We start from the raw sequence: 14,738 nt of genomic DNA on the forward strand, positions 1-14,738 counted from the left end.
ATGTAAGGTGCTTTCTTATATGCATCTAATCCAAGTTTAGCCTTCCAGTATTGCATATGGTCCCCTTGAGCATGGCCAGGGAAATGGACCAAACCCTACCCTTTCCATCCCCTCAAAAGAACATTATATGTTTCATATTCATCAAAGAAAATCTGATTGCTAGGTATCTGTCACAGATACATGACAAAGATAACACATATGAAAGCAAATAAATGAAACTACAAAAAGTTAAGAAATTTTGCACACCAAAGAGAAGTTCTTTGGAAAAAATTAAAAACACACTACTGAATTTGACCCATTTGTTTGAACTGTACAATACACTTTAGCTTCTTAACCCTTTTTTATGCAAATTTTCATACAGTTCTCAAGAACCCATCAATTCAGTAAAATTCACTTTTGTGTGAACAAATGAATAAATGGTAGTATGTATATGCATAATACAATACTCTGTGTCTGTAAGAAAAGTTGAAATCCTTCAGTTCACTGCAACATGGATGAAACTAGAGGGTATCATAGTAAGTCAAATAAATCATAGGGAAGACAAATACCAGGAACTCTCACTTATTTGTGGTAAAGAGACAAAACAAGGGAATAGACAATATTGAAAGATGACAAAATCCCTAACCTTAGATTCCAAAACTCTGATTACTAGTGATGAGAAGAGTTGGGTGTGGGGGATAAAGAGGCAAGCTAGGGACAGCTAGGGACAGCGGCGAAGGATCTTGGTGGTAGGGAGGTGCAGTAACTCTATACCAATACAATAAACATTAACACTATTGTGCCATATTACTTAAAGTATAATATAATAAAATTTGTGCTGGAGTGATAGCACAGTGGGTAGGGCATTTGCCTTGCACGAGGCCGACCTGGGTTTGATTCCTCCATCCCTCTCAGAGAGCCGGGCAAGCTACCAAGAGTATCTCTCCCGCACAGTAGAGCCTGGCAAGCTACCCATGATGTATTTGCTATGCCAAAAACAGTAACAACAGGTCTCACAATGTTGAGCCCGCGTGAGCAAATCGATGAGCAACAGGATAACAGTGATACAGTGATAACAAAATTTGAAGATATCCTCTAATATGTATTCATAAAATGGAATTCTTTAGCTATGTTAGTAACTATATTTATTTAAAAATGTATTTTTCAGTGAAATATGATAGTTTTTTGGTGGGGAATAGTTTGTGCCACACCGAGTGATGATCAAGGGTTACTTCTGGTTGTGCACTCAGGTTATTCCTGGTGGTGCTTAGGGAGACAAATTTGATCATATGGGATGCTGGAGATCAAATCCAGCTTGGCCGTGTGCAAGGCAAATGCTCTACCCACTGTATTATCGTGACCCAGATAGTTTTTATTGAACATTACTTGCTTAGAAAAATGCAAGAGGACAGAAAGAGGGAAAATATATATTTGAGAGAGACCACAGGTTTCTCCAGAGTGGAAATAAGCAAGCAAAGAAACAAACAAGCAAGATACATATTCAAGGAGAACATGAGCATGAAGGGCAAAAAAATAACTATAATTTTTATTCAATTTAATAGTAGTTATTGTATACATAACACTAATATTTTAATTAAGTCAATTAATATTTTCTAGCAGTGACCTTGACCAGTTTTTAATTGCAAAAATCATACTCTCCATAGCACTTCATGCTTTCCTTTAAAGTGTTTTGTATATAAAATATGCTAAGGAAAAAATACATAGATTAGGCAGTTGTTTACCCTATTTATTGCTAATAAACAAAAGTCTAAGGAATATTTAGTGTCTGACACATGCTTTTCATATTCTTCTTTTAGGACCAAGGAACTAGCTGTTGTAGAAAGGTAAGTGTGCAAGGTCTCTTAAGTCTTCCATTCATTAGCTAACGAAAATCATGAAAATCATGGGGACAATCCAAAGGTTATGGAGCAAGAACTACCACCTAGTATTTACAGTGAAACATAAAAAAATGTGGTCAGTCATTTACACACTTTGACCTCATATTCTAATAGTGTCTCCTATTTCTAGCCCCTTTATCCAGATGGGAAATTTTGATGCTCATCAAGCATATACCCACACAGCAGAGACTGGCAAGCTACCCATGGCATATTCAATATGCCAAAAACAGTAACAAGTCTCACAATAGAGATGTTACTGGTGCCTGCTTGAGCAACTCAATGAGCAATGGGATGACAGTGATCAAGCATATAAAGGTCATGCTATGGGTGATGTACTTAATGTTTCATCTTCTTGGGGTTTCTCCAGCATATTCCATGATTCATTTTCTCACTTCATCTGGATATCTCTTAAATCCAATACAAAGATGTCCTTCCTTGATTTTCATATCTAAAGTAGCTGCAATATGTACCACAGACATTTATACCCCACTTCTCTCCATATTGTTACATTTCTTCTCAATTTTCTTTAGAGAAGAGAATCAACACCATAAACAATTGTATTGTATTTAATATAAATTTAAAAGGTGTGTGTTTCCCTTGTTCAATGCAGCACTATTCATAAGAGTCAAGGTATGCAAGGTTAACAATAAAATGTCCATGAATGGATAAGAGGAGAAAAATGTGGTGTATATAAGCAATAGAATCCTCTTCCACTATTAAAAAAAGGTGAAATATTGTCATTTGCAACAATATGGATGGACATAGAGGGTACTGTTAGATTGAGAGAGACAAAATCAAACCCTGACTCTGACAACAAAATGGCAGTTACTAGAGGAAACTAGGGTGGGTCTGGGTGGAACAAGTAGAGGAAATCCACTGGATGAAGGGCTTTGGGCATGGTGTGTTATATACGTTTATCAAGGTGTGAAACTGGGCTTACAGAGTGTTGCAAACCAGTGGTATCCCATCTTTTTAAACTGTGTGTATTTGTTTATCCATTTGCATGTCCTATTTCACATTCCTCAATGGATATTTTTGTCTTAGTCTCCATTTTTCTCCATTGCCTACATTAATACCGCGAATAATACACTGAAAGGCATCCGCAAGTATTAGTTGACTGAATAAATGAAAATCATTACTATTAGAAGAGCAAATAGTCCTTTCCAAGTTAATTCTTTTCATACCAATATCATATCCTCAATCCTAGGGATCAGAAGTTCCTTAATAATTTTTTTCCAGTGGCCTGAAGGAGAGTACAGGGGAGAAGTCACCTGTCTTGCATGAAGCTGACCCAGTTTGATCCTCCACATTTCATGTATATGGTCCCCTGAGCAGTGCCAGGAGTGGCCTGATTCCAGAGCTCAGTGGCACTCCAGGTGTGCCTCCCCTTAATAAATAAATACATTTTCTTTCCAGGAAGCTGCAGATACATTCCAGTCACTATAACAAATTTAATTTCCCACAGATCCATTGTCTTGTATCTGATGACAGATTAGTAAAATAGGCACTTTTTAAAGAAAATTAATACAAACAAAGAAATATTGGGATATAATGCTAAAAGGCTACTGCAAGCAGAAAATTCCACTCAATCCTGATGACCAAGACGGCCCTTCATCTGGTTGCTCATTCTCCAGAAGGCTTAGCTCTACCTTATATTTCTTCTTAGCTGACAAAGTCAAGAGACAGAAATAAGATGTGAGTTTTACCTGGACCCAGCAAAGACCTCAAACAGCACAGTTCAGGGAAAGACGCCAGCTTGAGCACAGCATTTTTGGATTCTGAGAAACTATGTGGGCCTTTGGCATCTCCAGATCCTACAAATAGGCCTCACAAGACTGTGTTTGGCTTCAAGGAAGCCATTAATGAAGTTCAGATTTAACCTGCTCAGTTTTTGTTCTAAAATGTTTCCTTAAAGTTTTATGGGGAGCTTAATTCTTTGACATTTTCAGAAACAAGAGCCAAGTTTTTGTTTGAAAACACAGTGCAATGCCCACAACAATAATAATGACCACAGCAGTAGTAATCATGGCAGCAACTGGAAGGTCCTGAGATACGGGACTGCAGGCACCACAGGGTTAATGTGGGTCCTTCTCTATGTATTTTAAGGGCTGCTAAAGCACGTAATGATGAACTCTCCCGGAATGTGCTTCATATTCTCTGAGGGATTCCCCGCCCCCACCCTTGGAGGTGAAAAGGAAGGAAAGGCAGAACGATGCTGAAACTTTCCATCATGGTTTTCTTCTTCTGATTCAGTACAGCTTTCACAGAAGTCTAAGTTCCAACAAAAATACCCATGCCAGCATATTCTTCAAGGAAAAAGAATGTCTGTCTTTGTCTTCACACTCACGCTTGCATGTGGGGAATATCCAGGAGAAACATATGTGCCAAAGCATTGGGAAAAAGAAATTGGTCTGCCCTTCCCTGCCTACCTCCTTTTTTTTTTTTTCTCAAATAGACTTCATTCTGGACTGGAGCGATAGCACAGTGGGCATGGCATTTGCCTCGCATGTGGCTGATCTGGGTTCGATTCCTCCGTCCCTCTCAGAGATCCCAGCAAGCTACTGAGAGCTTCCTGCCCACATGGCAGAGACTGGCAAGCTGCCCATGGTGTATTAGATATACCAAAAACAGTAACAACAAGACTCACAATGGAGATGTTACTGGTGCCCACTCAAGAAAATTGATGAACAACGGGACGACAGTGCTGCAAACATACTTCATTAAACATGAAGGGAAGATATGGAACATGGGCATTGAACATATATCTCTAACCTCATCTTTCTGATTTTTGTGTTAAAAGCAAAAATTTCCCCCCACGCCTGGCTGTCTTCCCTGGGGCTCCTCAGAGGAAGGTGGGTTGAGTTTCCCTCCTTCCCCCAAGCAGAGGTCCAGCAGCTGAAGACTTCCGAAACACAACCACAGCCATGCTCAAGGCCACTCTCCACACGCTTGGATGAGCTTCACGCATGAAGGAACTAGTAGAGAGACCCAGGTGTGTGGGACCCGGGGCTGAGGTCTTCAAGCCTACTTGGATTGGGACTGGGCCTCTTCCACCCAGATCCCCCATTTTCCAGTATCTAGGCAGTCACACCCAGAAACTGCCACCGGTGCCATGTAATACCATCAACGGCCAACATCTAGAGACTATAAAACCATGCTCCTGGAAGCATGTGGCCGCATTTGTGACTGTGCAAAATCTTATAGCCCAGTTTTCCTCTCAGAGAACCTGACAAGCTATCGAGAGTTTGCTGCCCTCACGGGAGAGGCTGGCAAGCTCCCCGTGGTATATTCATATGCCAAAAACAGTAACAATGATGTTACCCCTGACTCTGAAGGGTCTCTAATGTGACACCTTTGGGAAGGACGAGTAAAGAGAGGGTCCTAAAATCTCAGGGCTAGGACATATGGAGATGTTACTGGGCCCGCTTGAGCAAATCAATGATAAACAGGATGATAGCGATACAGTGATATATAATTTTTATAGATTGCATTGTATCAATGTAGGACTGTGTTGATATAATTGAATTTTCTTACATGGTAGGAAAATGGTGGGGCTTGTAAGGGATTAAGACTGAAACGTGCAAATATTGAAATTTAAAAAAATGATTAGATATGAAACTACTGTCACAAAACAACATTGCACTAAATTATATGTAAATGGTGAGGATAATAAATTCAGAGTGAAGATGTTCTGAATAAATTGTGTTTGGGATTCTATTTGTTTTTCTTTTAATATTTAAAATTTTTTATTGAAAAAAATTTCATCATGTGAAAAGTTACAAAACTTTCAGGCTTAAGTCTCAGTCATACAATGATCAAATACCATCCCTTCACCAGTGCACATGTTCCACCACCAAGAACCCCAGTATACCTCCCATCCCACCCCCACGCCCTACCTGTGTGGCTGATGATTTTCACTTTACTTTCTCTTTACTTTGATTACATTCAATATTTCAACAGAAAAATCACTATTATTATTTGGAATTTCCCCCAACAATCAGACCTGCCAAAAAGGTATCATTTGATAATTTGTTTTCCATTGCTGAGAATGAAGGACATATGAGGTTTTGGGTTTCTCGTATTTTAGTAATTAAGTCCAGAAAAATTTCTGCCAGAAATCACATCATTGCAAGCCCGTACTTCTGTTTAGTGGGCCTTATAAGATGGTGGTTACCACGCTGCCGGGGAAAGGAAATGCCAAGGGAGAAAAACCTTTCCCCTCCTGGGGCAGCATGGGGCTGTAGCTTAGTTCACAGTCTAGAGGCATTTCTGCAAGAAGCCACTGGGTGCCGAAAGTAGTTAGTTGGCCTTCGGGATCATGGGCGTTCCAGAACGGAGGAGCGTTAGTGTGCGGCCACTCGAGGTCACCTGGGATTCTATTTGATCTCAGTTTTTTTTAAACTTGGAAAAAAATACTATTAGTATGCTTGTTAGCTATCTACTTAGCCATAATATTCTTATAACTGAGGGAAAAAGAAAAGGACTGGCCTTATTTTTCAGCTTGTGGAAACAGAAAAACAACAACAACAACAAAATAACAATAGCAAAAACAAAGCCAGAAACACTAGCACAGGATAGACAGAAACCAAATAACCCAAAGAATTGAATTAGTTGCTGTAGTTCCATATGACACAGGAAACATAACTGATCCATACACATGCATCTACAAATTGAGTTATCTGAGAGAAGGAAGTTCCTCCCCTCTGTATTCCTAGCATTTGTCATCTGCATAGATGACAAATATTGCAATTCTGAGTGAATTAATGAACAAGTGATTGAAACAGTGAGTGAAGACTGAAATACATAAATGTGAAATAATGTATTGTTTCACAATTATGCATTATAATTTCCTACTAGTAACCTACCTACATATGTGGAGGGCTTTATCACATGAGTGATACAAAATTTGTAAAGTATTATCATGAATTAGATGCAGATCACCTGAGGTCAGAAGGTAGTCAGACTATATACATCAGCTAGCCTGAACCAGGATTCCATACCCCTATGCTGGGTTCCTGAGGCTCTTTTGTGGCTCAGGGGAAATTAAATTATTAACACCTTGGTTTTTTCTACCAACATAATAGAGTTAGAATAGGTCAATTGCTATCCAGTGCATAAGCTCTTGGGTTTTATAATAAGCACCACTGTCAAACGAAGTTTAAGACTCTGATTATGTGTTTCCATTATGCTTCAACATTTACCTTTTACACTAGCCAGATTCCTAGTCTACAATCTATCAAATTGCTACATTCTTTAGTAAAGATGTAGATAGAATAATGCTGTGTATTTTTATCAAATTCTCCTTCCCCAAGTTGAAAATGTTTAGATCATTCACAGCACATGGAGTACTGTGCACCTCTCCAAAACTCTTTTAACAATTCTGCTCTGTGTAATTCGCTGCTCACTATAATTCATATGTCTTTTATCTGCCATTAACCTTTTGCTCACTGTGGGAAGTTTTTATGTTTAATGGGTTGTCTTGTATCTTCCATGAAACACGGCACAAAGCAAGTGCTTCACGAACACTTGATGGCTGAGACAGAAGAGAAGTCCAAAAGATAAGGCAGAGCTATCAGCAGGTGATAGATTTCAGAACACCTTGGAAAATGGGAGGTGGGTGGAAGAGTGATAACCAGTGCAGCACCCAAGTAGAGCTTAGTGTAGAACATTCAAAGAGAGAATTCAGAGAAAGCAATATATCCTGCAGAACTCCAGAGAAAATGGTAGTTTAGGGGCTGGTAACCAGGCAATGATATTATTTCAAGCATTATTATTATACAGTGCTCACAGCTCCAACTCCTCATTATCCTCACCCATGTCTGATGGAAGAGGCAGAAAGACACTGGCCAAAGATCTACTTCATTTTCTTCTTTTAAGAGAGAAGAAAACATGAGACACAGTTACAAAACTATTCGTGATTAGGTTTCAGTCATACAATGTTCCAACACCCATCCCTCCACCAGTGTAATTTCCCAGCACCAGTGTCCCCAGTTTCCCTCCCACCCCTTCAAGCCACCCCCTACCCACCTGCCTCTACTGCAAGCACCTATCTCTCTTTTTTTCTTTCTCTCTCTCCTTTTGGGCATTATAATTAGCAACACAGTTACCAAGGGGTTTAGAATGATATGCTTCTTGAACAAGACAATGAACCATTTTTTTTTTCTGGAGGACATGAAGAACTTTAGAAAACAGATGCCTGGTGTTCTGGTATTTTATGAGTCCCCTGGTTCTTCTGATCACCAGCAGGGAGGGCTGCCAGTTGAAAGTGAAGTCAAACATGGAGGTCACAGTCAATTTTTGTATTGGCAATTAAAAATAATCATGGTTGAAGAAACTTAGAACCATATTTTATTGGTTTGGTTTTTGGGTCAGGGACTATTCAGGGCTCACTTCTGGCAGTGTTTGGGGCTAGAGGAGGCGTGTGTGGGGCTGGGGACAGAATCAGGGTTGGCTAAATGCAAGGCAAGTGTCTTAACCTCTGTACTATCTCTCTGACCCCCAGAACCCATAATTTGAAAGATATAAATGATCCCAGAAGAAAAAGGAAATTAAGGAAATAATATAATAATAGTAATAATGATAATTATACCCTCCAGTGTGTATAACTTAACAGACTCACTTTTATTAATCATACTACTATGAAAATAATCAATAGATAAAATAAAAAATTTAAAACTTGGTAGAAAATTTAGAAAAATTAGGATATAGATATGTCTCAGAAAAACAGCAGAAGTCTTAAAATTTTTAAGGAAAGCAAAAGACATAAAAGACAAACTTAAAGGGTCTAACAACTGACTGATAGGAAATTTGGAAAAGAAAAAAGAACAAAGCAAAATACAGACCAAAATTTTAGAGATGTTAGTAAGAGGTGAAGCCCCAACATTGAAAGAGTAAATTGAATATCCAGCAAAATGATTTTTTGATTTGTTTTAAATACTGCAGAAAGGCACACCATTGTGAAGGTTCAAATTCTGGAGGTAAAGCTAAGATCCTAAAAGTTTCTTAAGAATATGAGGAATGTCAAAGAGATGAAAATCTCAATAGCTCCAACCTACTCATCCAGAACATTGGATGCTAAGAGGCTAAATGGCAACAGGAATTTCTCCAGAGGTCCAGGTCAAAATTGTAGTGTATACTTTCAATTTGGAACCTTTGGATTTTTCCAACTAAACGTGTGTGTTTACAATCACACAACATACACAGACACATATAACAACATCCTGATCTCAGTTCTCTTTATCATTCCTGGTGTACTTACTATCCCAATGTTAAGTGCCCAGAGTTTCTCTTTGACTTTCCACCAACATTAGAGGCCTTTACCTGTTTCTTTAAAAACTATCAAGTGTCTTAAAGAGTACAGTGAGGAGGGCGCTTGCCTTACAGTGAGTTGACTCAGTCTCATCCTCAGAACCCCACATGGTCTCCTGAGAACTCCCCACAAGTGAACCTGAGCAGTCAGGAGTAAGTTCTGAGTACTGCCAAGTGTACCTCATGACAAAAAGAATAATGGAAAGTCTCTACAAATTTATATATGTGTGTGTACATATATATATTTTTTAATTTTTATTTTTTTTTGGTGGCAGTGCACATACCCGGTGGTGCTAAGGGCTTACTCTTGCTTAGACACTCAGGAATCACTCCTGGTGGGGACTATCGCTCTGGCCTCTTTTCCTTATTTTAATAGTAATTAACTGTCATTTCATTTCATTCTATTTTATAAATCCTAAATTTGCCAATTTTATGAATCCTTAAGCTGCTAATTTTATTTTAATCACATTAAAGTTTTAAATAATCATTAAAATTATGTGTATAATTATTAAAATACCATTATTATAGATTCAGTAGTAGTACTGTTGTTTCATTGTTCATCGATTTGCTTGAGTGGGCACCAGTAATGTCTCCATTGTGAGACTTATTGTTACTGTTTTTGGCATATAGAATACACCATGGGTAGATTGCCAAGCTCTGCCATGCAGGAGGAATACTCTCAGTAGCTTGCCAGGTTCTCTAAGAGGGGCAGAGGAAATGAACCCGGGTCAGCCAGGTGCAAGGCAAACACCCTACCTGTTATGCTATTGCTCCAGTCCTATTATAGATTCAGTCATCCCGTTGCTCATCAATTTGTTCAAGCGGGCACCACTAAGGTCTCTCATTGTGAAACTTATTGTTAGTGTGTTTGGCATATCCAATATGCACGGGTAGCTTGCCAGGCTCTGCCGTGCAGGCGCAATACTCTCAGTAGCTTGCCAGGATCTAAGAGGGGTGGAGGAATCGATAAATATGTGAAAATTATATCACTTATATTTTAATATATACAACTATTTATATTTATCATTTATGTTATATTAAATAAATAAATGATAAATATAATTAGTTGTATATATTAAAATATAAGTGATATAATTTTCACATATTTATTAGAATGTGAGTGAAAAATTAAATTTCTAGAATAGAACTAATATGTAATATAATAACAGTAAATGTCATATAGAGAATTTTTAAAGTTAAGGACTCTTGATCTATGAAGCTATTGAGACTCTTACTAGGCATGGTCATTCATGCACGCAGGCACCGACTGTCCCAATCCCAATCCTAGCATCAGTGTCAACTTCCCCTTACCAAAGTCTCCAGGTTCCCTCCCAATCCTCAACCTGCCTCCTTGGGAGACATTTTAAAACTTGGTTTGTATAGTTTGGGTGTGTTTTAAGTATTTAATATATAAATGTGTAAGCACTCATGTCATTACATCAATAATACAAATATCATGTCATTACATTAATAATACAAATTTCAATCAAAATAAATTTTATTTTGCTCTTTGGGTCACACCTGGCAATGCACAGGGGTTACTCCCGGCTCTGCACTCAGGAATTAGTCTTGGTGGTGCTCGGGGGACCATATAGGATGCTGGGAATACAAGCTGGGCAAATGCCCTACCCGCGCTGTGCTATCACTCTAGCCCCACAATCAACATAATTTAAACAAGAATTCTATTGTATTAAAATTAATAAAATCATGTTAATCATGAAAGTCATAAAATTCATTAAATTAAATGTTTAAACATGAACATTGTCTAATGTTTAATGCATGTTTTATTTTATGCATCTATGTATGTGCTTATAAGATACATACATAGGGATTACCCCATCCGTGTACAGGAACCCTGGGCCACGTGCAGTGAGTGGCTCAGCCCTTTGATAATGGAATAACAATTTGATGCTCATCCTGGCAGTGCTGGGAGGCCACCGAGGGTGAGACTCAAACCCAGGGCTCGCACCAGCTAAGTACATGCTCTATCACTGGACTTTCCCTTCCTGCCAGAGGTCTGTCCTTTAAAAATAAGCAAAAACATATCATCCAATTTTTGTTACTATTGGGGGAAATTTATTATTCTCTATGGTAACATCTTAGAAAAATTCACCCTAACAAAAATCTCCATGTGTGTTTTCTATTAACTCTATGTCTACAATGCCAAATTTAACGAGACAAGTCTCAAAAATATGCTTGTGAAACAGTAACTAACATATTAGTCCCCTTGTTAATGGTGAGCCCATCGAAGGGTATATTGCAATATCTCTAAAATGCTTTTCACGCACTTTTTAATTTTTATTTTTTTACAGACTTACAAGTTTTCATGCTTGTGTTTCAGTCATAAAATGCTCGAGTACCTATCCCTCCACTAGTGCCCATTCTCCACCACCAATGATCCCAGTATCCCTCCCACCCCCATCCCATCCCCCCACCCCACCCCACCTCTGTGGCACCTTTTGTTCTCTCTCTCCTTTTGGGTGTTGTGGTTTGCAATAGAGGCACTGAGTGGCCATTATGTTTGGTCTATAGGTATTTATCTCTACTATTCTTGGGTGCCAGTCTCCCATCTTGTTACTTTATATTTCACAGATGAGCACAATCTTTCTATGTCTGTCTCTCTCTTTCTGACTCATTTTACTTAGCATGATACTTTCCATGTTGATTCACTTATATGCAAAGGTCATGATTTCATCTTTTCTAACAGCTGCATAGTATTCCATTGTGTAGATGTACCAAAGTTTCTTCCACCAGTCATCTGTTCTCAGGCACTCGGGTTATTTCCAGATTCTGGCTATTGTAAACAGTGTTGCAATGAACATTCGAGTGCAGATGTCATTTCGACTATACTTTTTTGTCTCTCCGGGATATATTCCCAGAAGTGGTATCGCTTCATCAAATGGGACCTCAATTTCTAATTTTTTGAGAAGCATCCATACTGTTTTCCAAAAGGGCTGAACCAGTTGGCATTCCCACCAGCAGTGTAGGAGGGTCCCTTTCTCCCCATATCCACACCAATAGCGGTTGCTTTAGTTTTTTTGGATGTGTGCCAGTCTCCAGGGTTTGAGGTGGTATCTCATTGTTGTTTTGATCTGCATCTCTCTGATAATTAAGGATGAAGAGCATTTTTTCATGTGCCTTTTTGCCATTCATATTTCTTCCTTGAGAAAGTTTCTGTTCATTTCATTTCCCCATTTTCTGATGGGGTTGGATGTTTTCTTCTTGCAGATTCCAACCAGTGCCTTGTATATCTTTGATATCAACCCCTTATCAGATAGGTATTAGATGAATATTCTTTCCCATTCTGTAGATTGTCCTTGTATTTTGGTCACTGTATCTTTTGCAATGCAGAAGCTTCTTAGTTTAATATAGTCCCATTTGATTATCTCTGTTTCCACTTGGATGGTCAGTGTTGTGTCATCTTTAAAGATACTGTTAGTCTCAACATCATGGAGGGTTTTGCCAAGCTTGTCTTCAATGCACCTTATGGATTCTGGTCTGATGTTGAGGTCTTTCCCATTCTTTCCCATTCCGTAGATTGTCTTTGTATTTTGATCACTGTATCTTTTTTCACGCACTCTAAGACGAGGCACAGAGAGATAGTAGAGAGGGTAGGGTCTTGCATGCAGCCAGTGAGCCCCGCTGGGAGCTCTGAGCCCCACTGGGTGTGGCCCCCAAACAAACAAAAATTATACAAACGGATCAATTTTCATTTAAAATGTCTATTTATTTCATTAATTAATAAATTTTATTTAGATTTAGTTTTTCTTTTTATTGACCTATTTTATCTTAGATCTTTATTTAGTTGTATTTTTTAATTAAATATTTAATTTTAAAATTACTATGGGGTGGTTGTTGGTCCACACTTTGCTGTTCTTAGGGCTTAACTTGGCTCTGATCAGGGAACTGTATGTGGTCCGAGGATCAAAGTGGGATTGGCTGCCAGAAAGGCAAGCAAGTGCCTTATCCCCTTACTATCTCTGTGCCTGCTTATTTATTTTTATTGAGGCAACATTGATTTACAGCATTGTATTTTAGAAGCATGGGTTCAAACTCTTCAAATGCGTGTTACCATACCACACTCATCAATAAACCTCCACCACAGAGGAGAGACTAAGAGTACACACCTCAGGCTGAGAGACAGGCAAATCTCCAAGACAGAAAAAGTAAAGTATTCAACACCCTTTGTTGAAGAGATTTTTATAAGCTCTTGATTTGTCTGCCATAAATTATCTGCCCATATAAGGGTGGGTTTAATTTTGATCTGTCAATTCCAGTCCATTGGTCTGCATGTTTATTTTTATTCTAATTTCTTAATGCATTATTATTACTTGAAGTAAAGTGTGAAGTTAGAGCACATAATTCCTTTATTCATCTTTTATCTCAGGAGCGGTTTAGATATTCAGGGTTTGTGTGGTTCCATCCAAATACCACTGATGTTTCTTTTATTTCTTTGAATAATGCCATGGACTCTTACAAGGATTGCATTAAATCTATGTAGTGCTTGAGGAAGAAGACCGGAGAGCAATATTTCAGTTTTTTTCCAAACAATAAGTAAGAAATATCTTTTTTTTATTTATCTTCTCTTATTTATGTAACAATATCTTACCATTTTATTGTACGGGTCTTTTACCTTACTAAGTTTATTTCTATGTGTAATCTTTTTTTGATGATTTGTAAATGGTGCTGGATTATGATCCTTGTCTGCTTTTTTTTTTTTTCCTGTGAGGGTAATAGTAGTCCCCATTTAAAAGAATTTCCCCTGCAGCTTTGGGAAAAATTAGTAACCTCTTTTTTCATTGCTGGTACTCTTTTGTATTTGCTCATGTATTTTCTCATTTAAAAATTAATGTACTTTAGGGGCTGAAGCGATAGCTCAGCAGGTAGGGTATTTGTCTTGCATGTGGTCGACCTGGGTTTGATTCCCAGCATCCCATATTGTCCCCCGAGCACCGCCAGGAGTGATTCCTGAGTGCAGAGCCAAGAGTAACCCCTGAGCATCGCTGGGTGTGATCCAGAAAGCAAGTAAAAAATAATTTCTTTAGACAACTTGGTTATAACAGCGTTAATGTCTTTATGATGTATAACACTAATGCAGGAAGTGCCAACAACCCTTCACATTTTTTTAGCTTTTCAGAATTTTTATAGTCTCGGCCATATGTCTGCAATAATGAGTTTGGTGTTTACAGTTACCTCACCTCACCACCACCAAAGTGTCCAAGACCTTCCACGAATGCCCTGTGTTCTTTGAGTTCCCCTCATCATCCCCACCCTCAAATCCTCCCACCCAACCTGCCATTCCCAGTTCTGTAACCCAGAGCTGAGGATTTGTCATATTTGTTATTGTCTATTCCCTTGACTTGTCTCCCTGTACGCCACTGATGAGTGAGATCACCCAGTAATTGTCTTTCTTTGTCTCTCTGGTTGTTTAACATAATCTGAAGCCCTCTGCTTCCATCTATTTTCCTTAATATGCCTAAAAATATATGTAAATTTTAATTTCACAATGAATCAGTTTTTGATTTCATCACTTCCAGTATTATCTTGTTGTTT

The sequence above is a fragment of the Sorex araneus genome, chromosome 5 (assembly GCF_027595985.1).
Source record: "Sorex araneus isolate mSorAra2 chromosome 5, mSorAra2.pri, whole genome shotgun sequence".
NCBI lineage: Eukaryota > Metazoa > Chordata > Mammalia > Eulipotyphla > Soricidae > Sorex > Sorex araneus.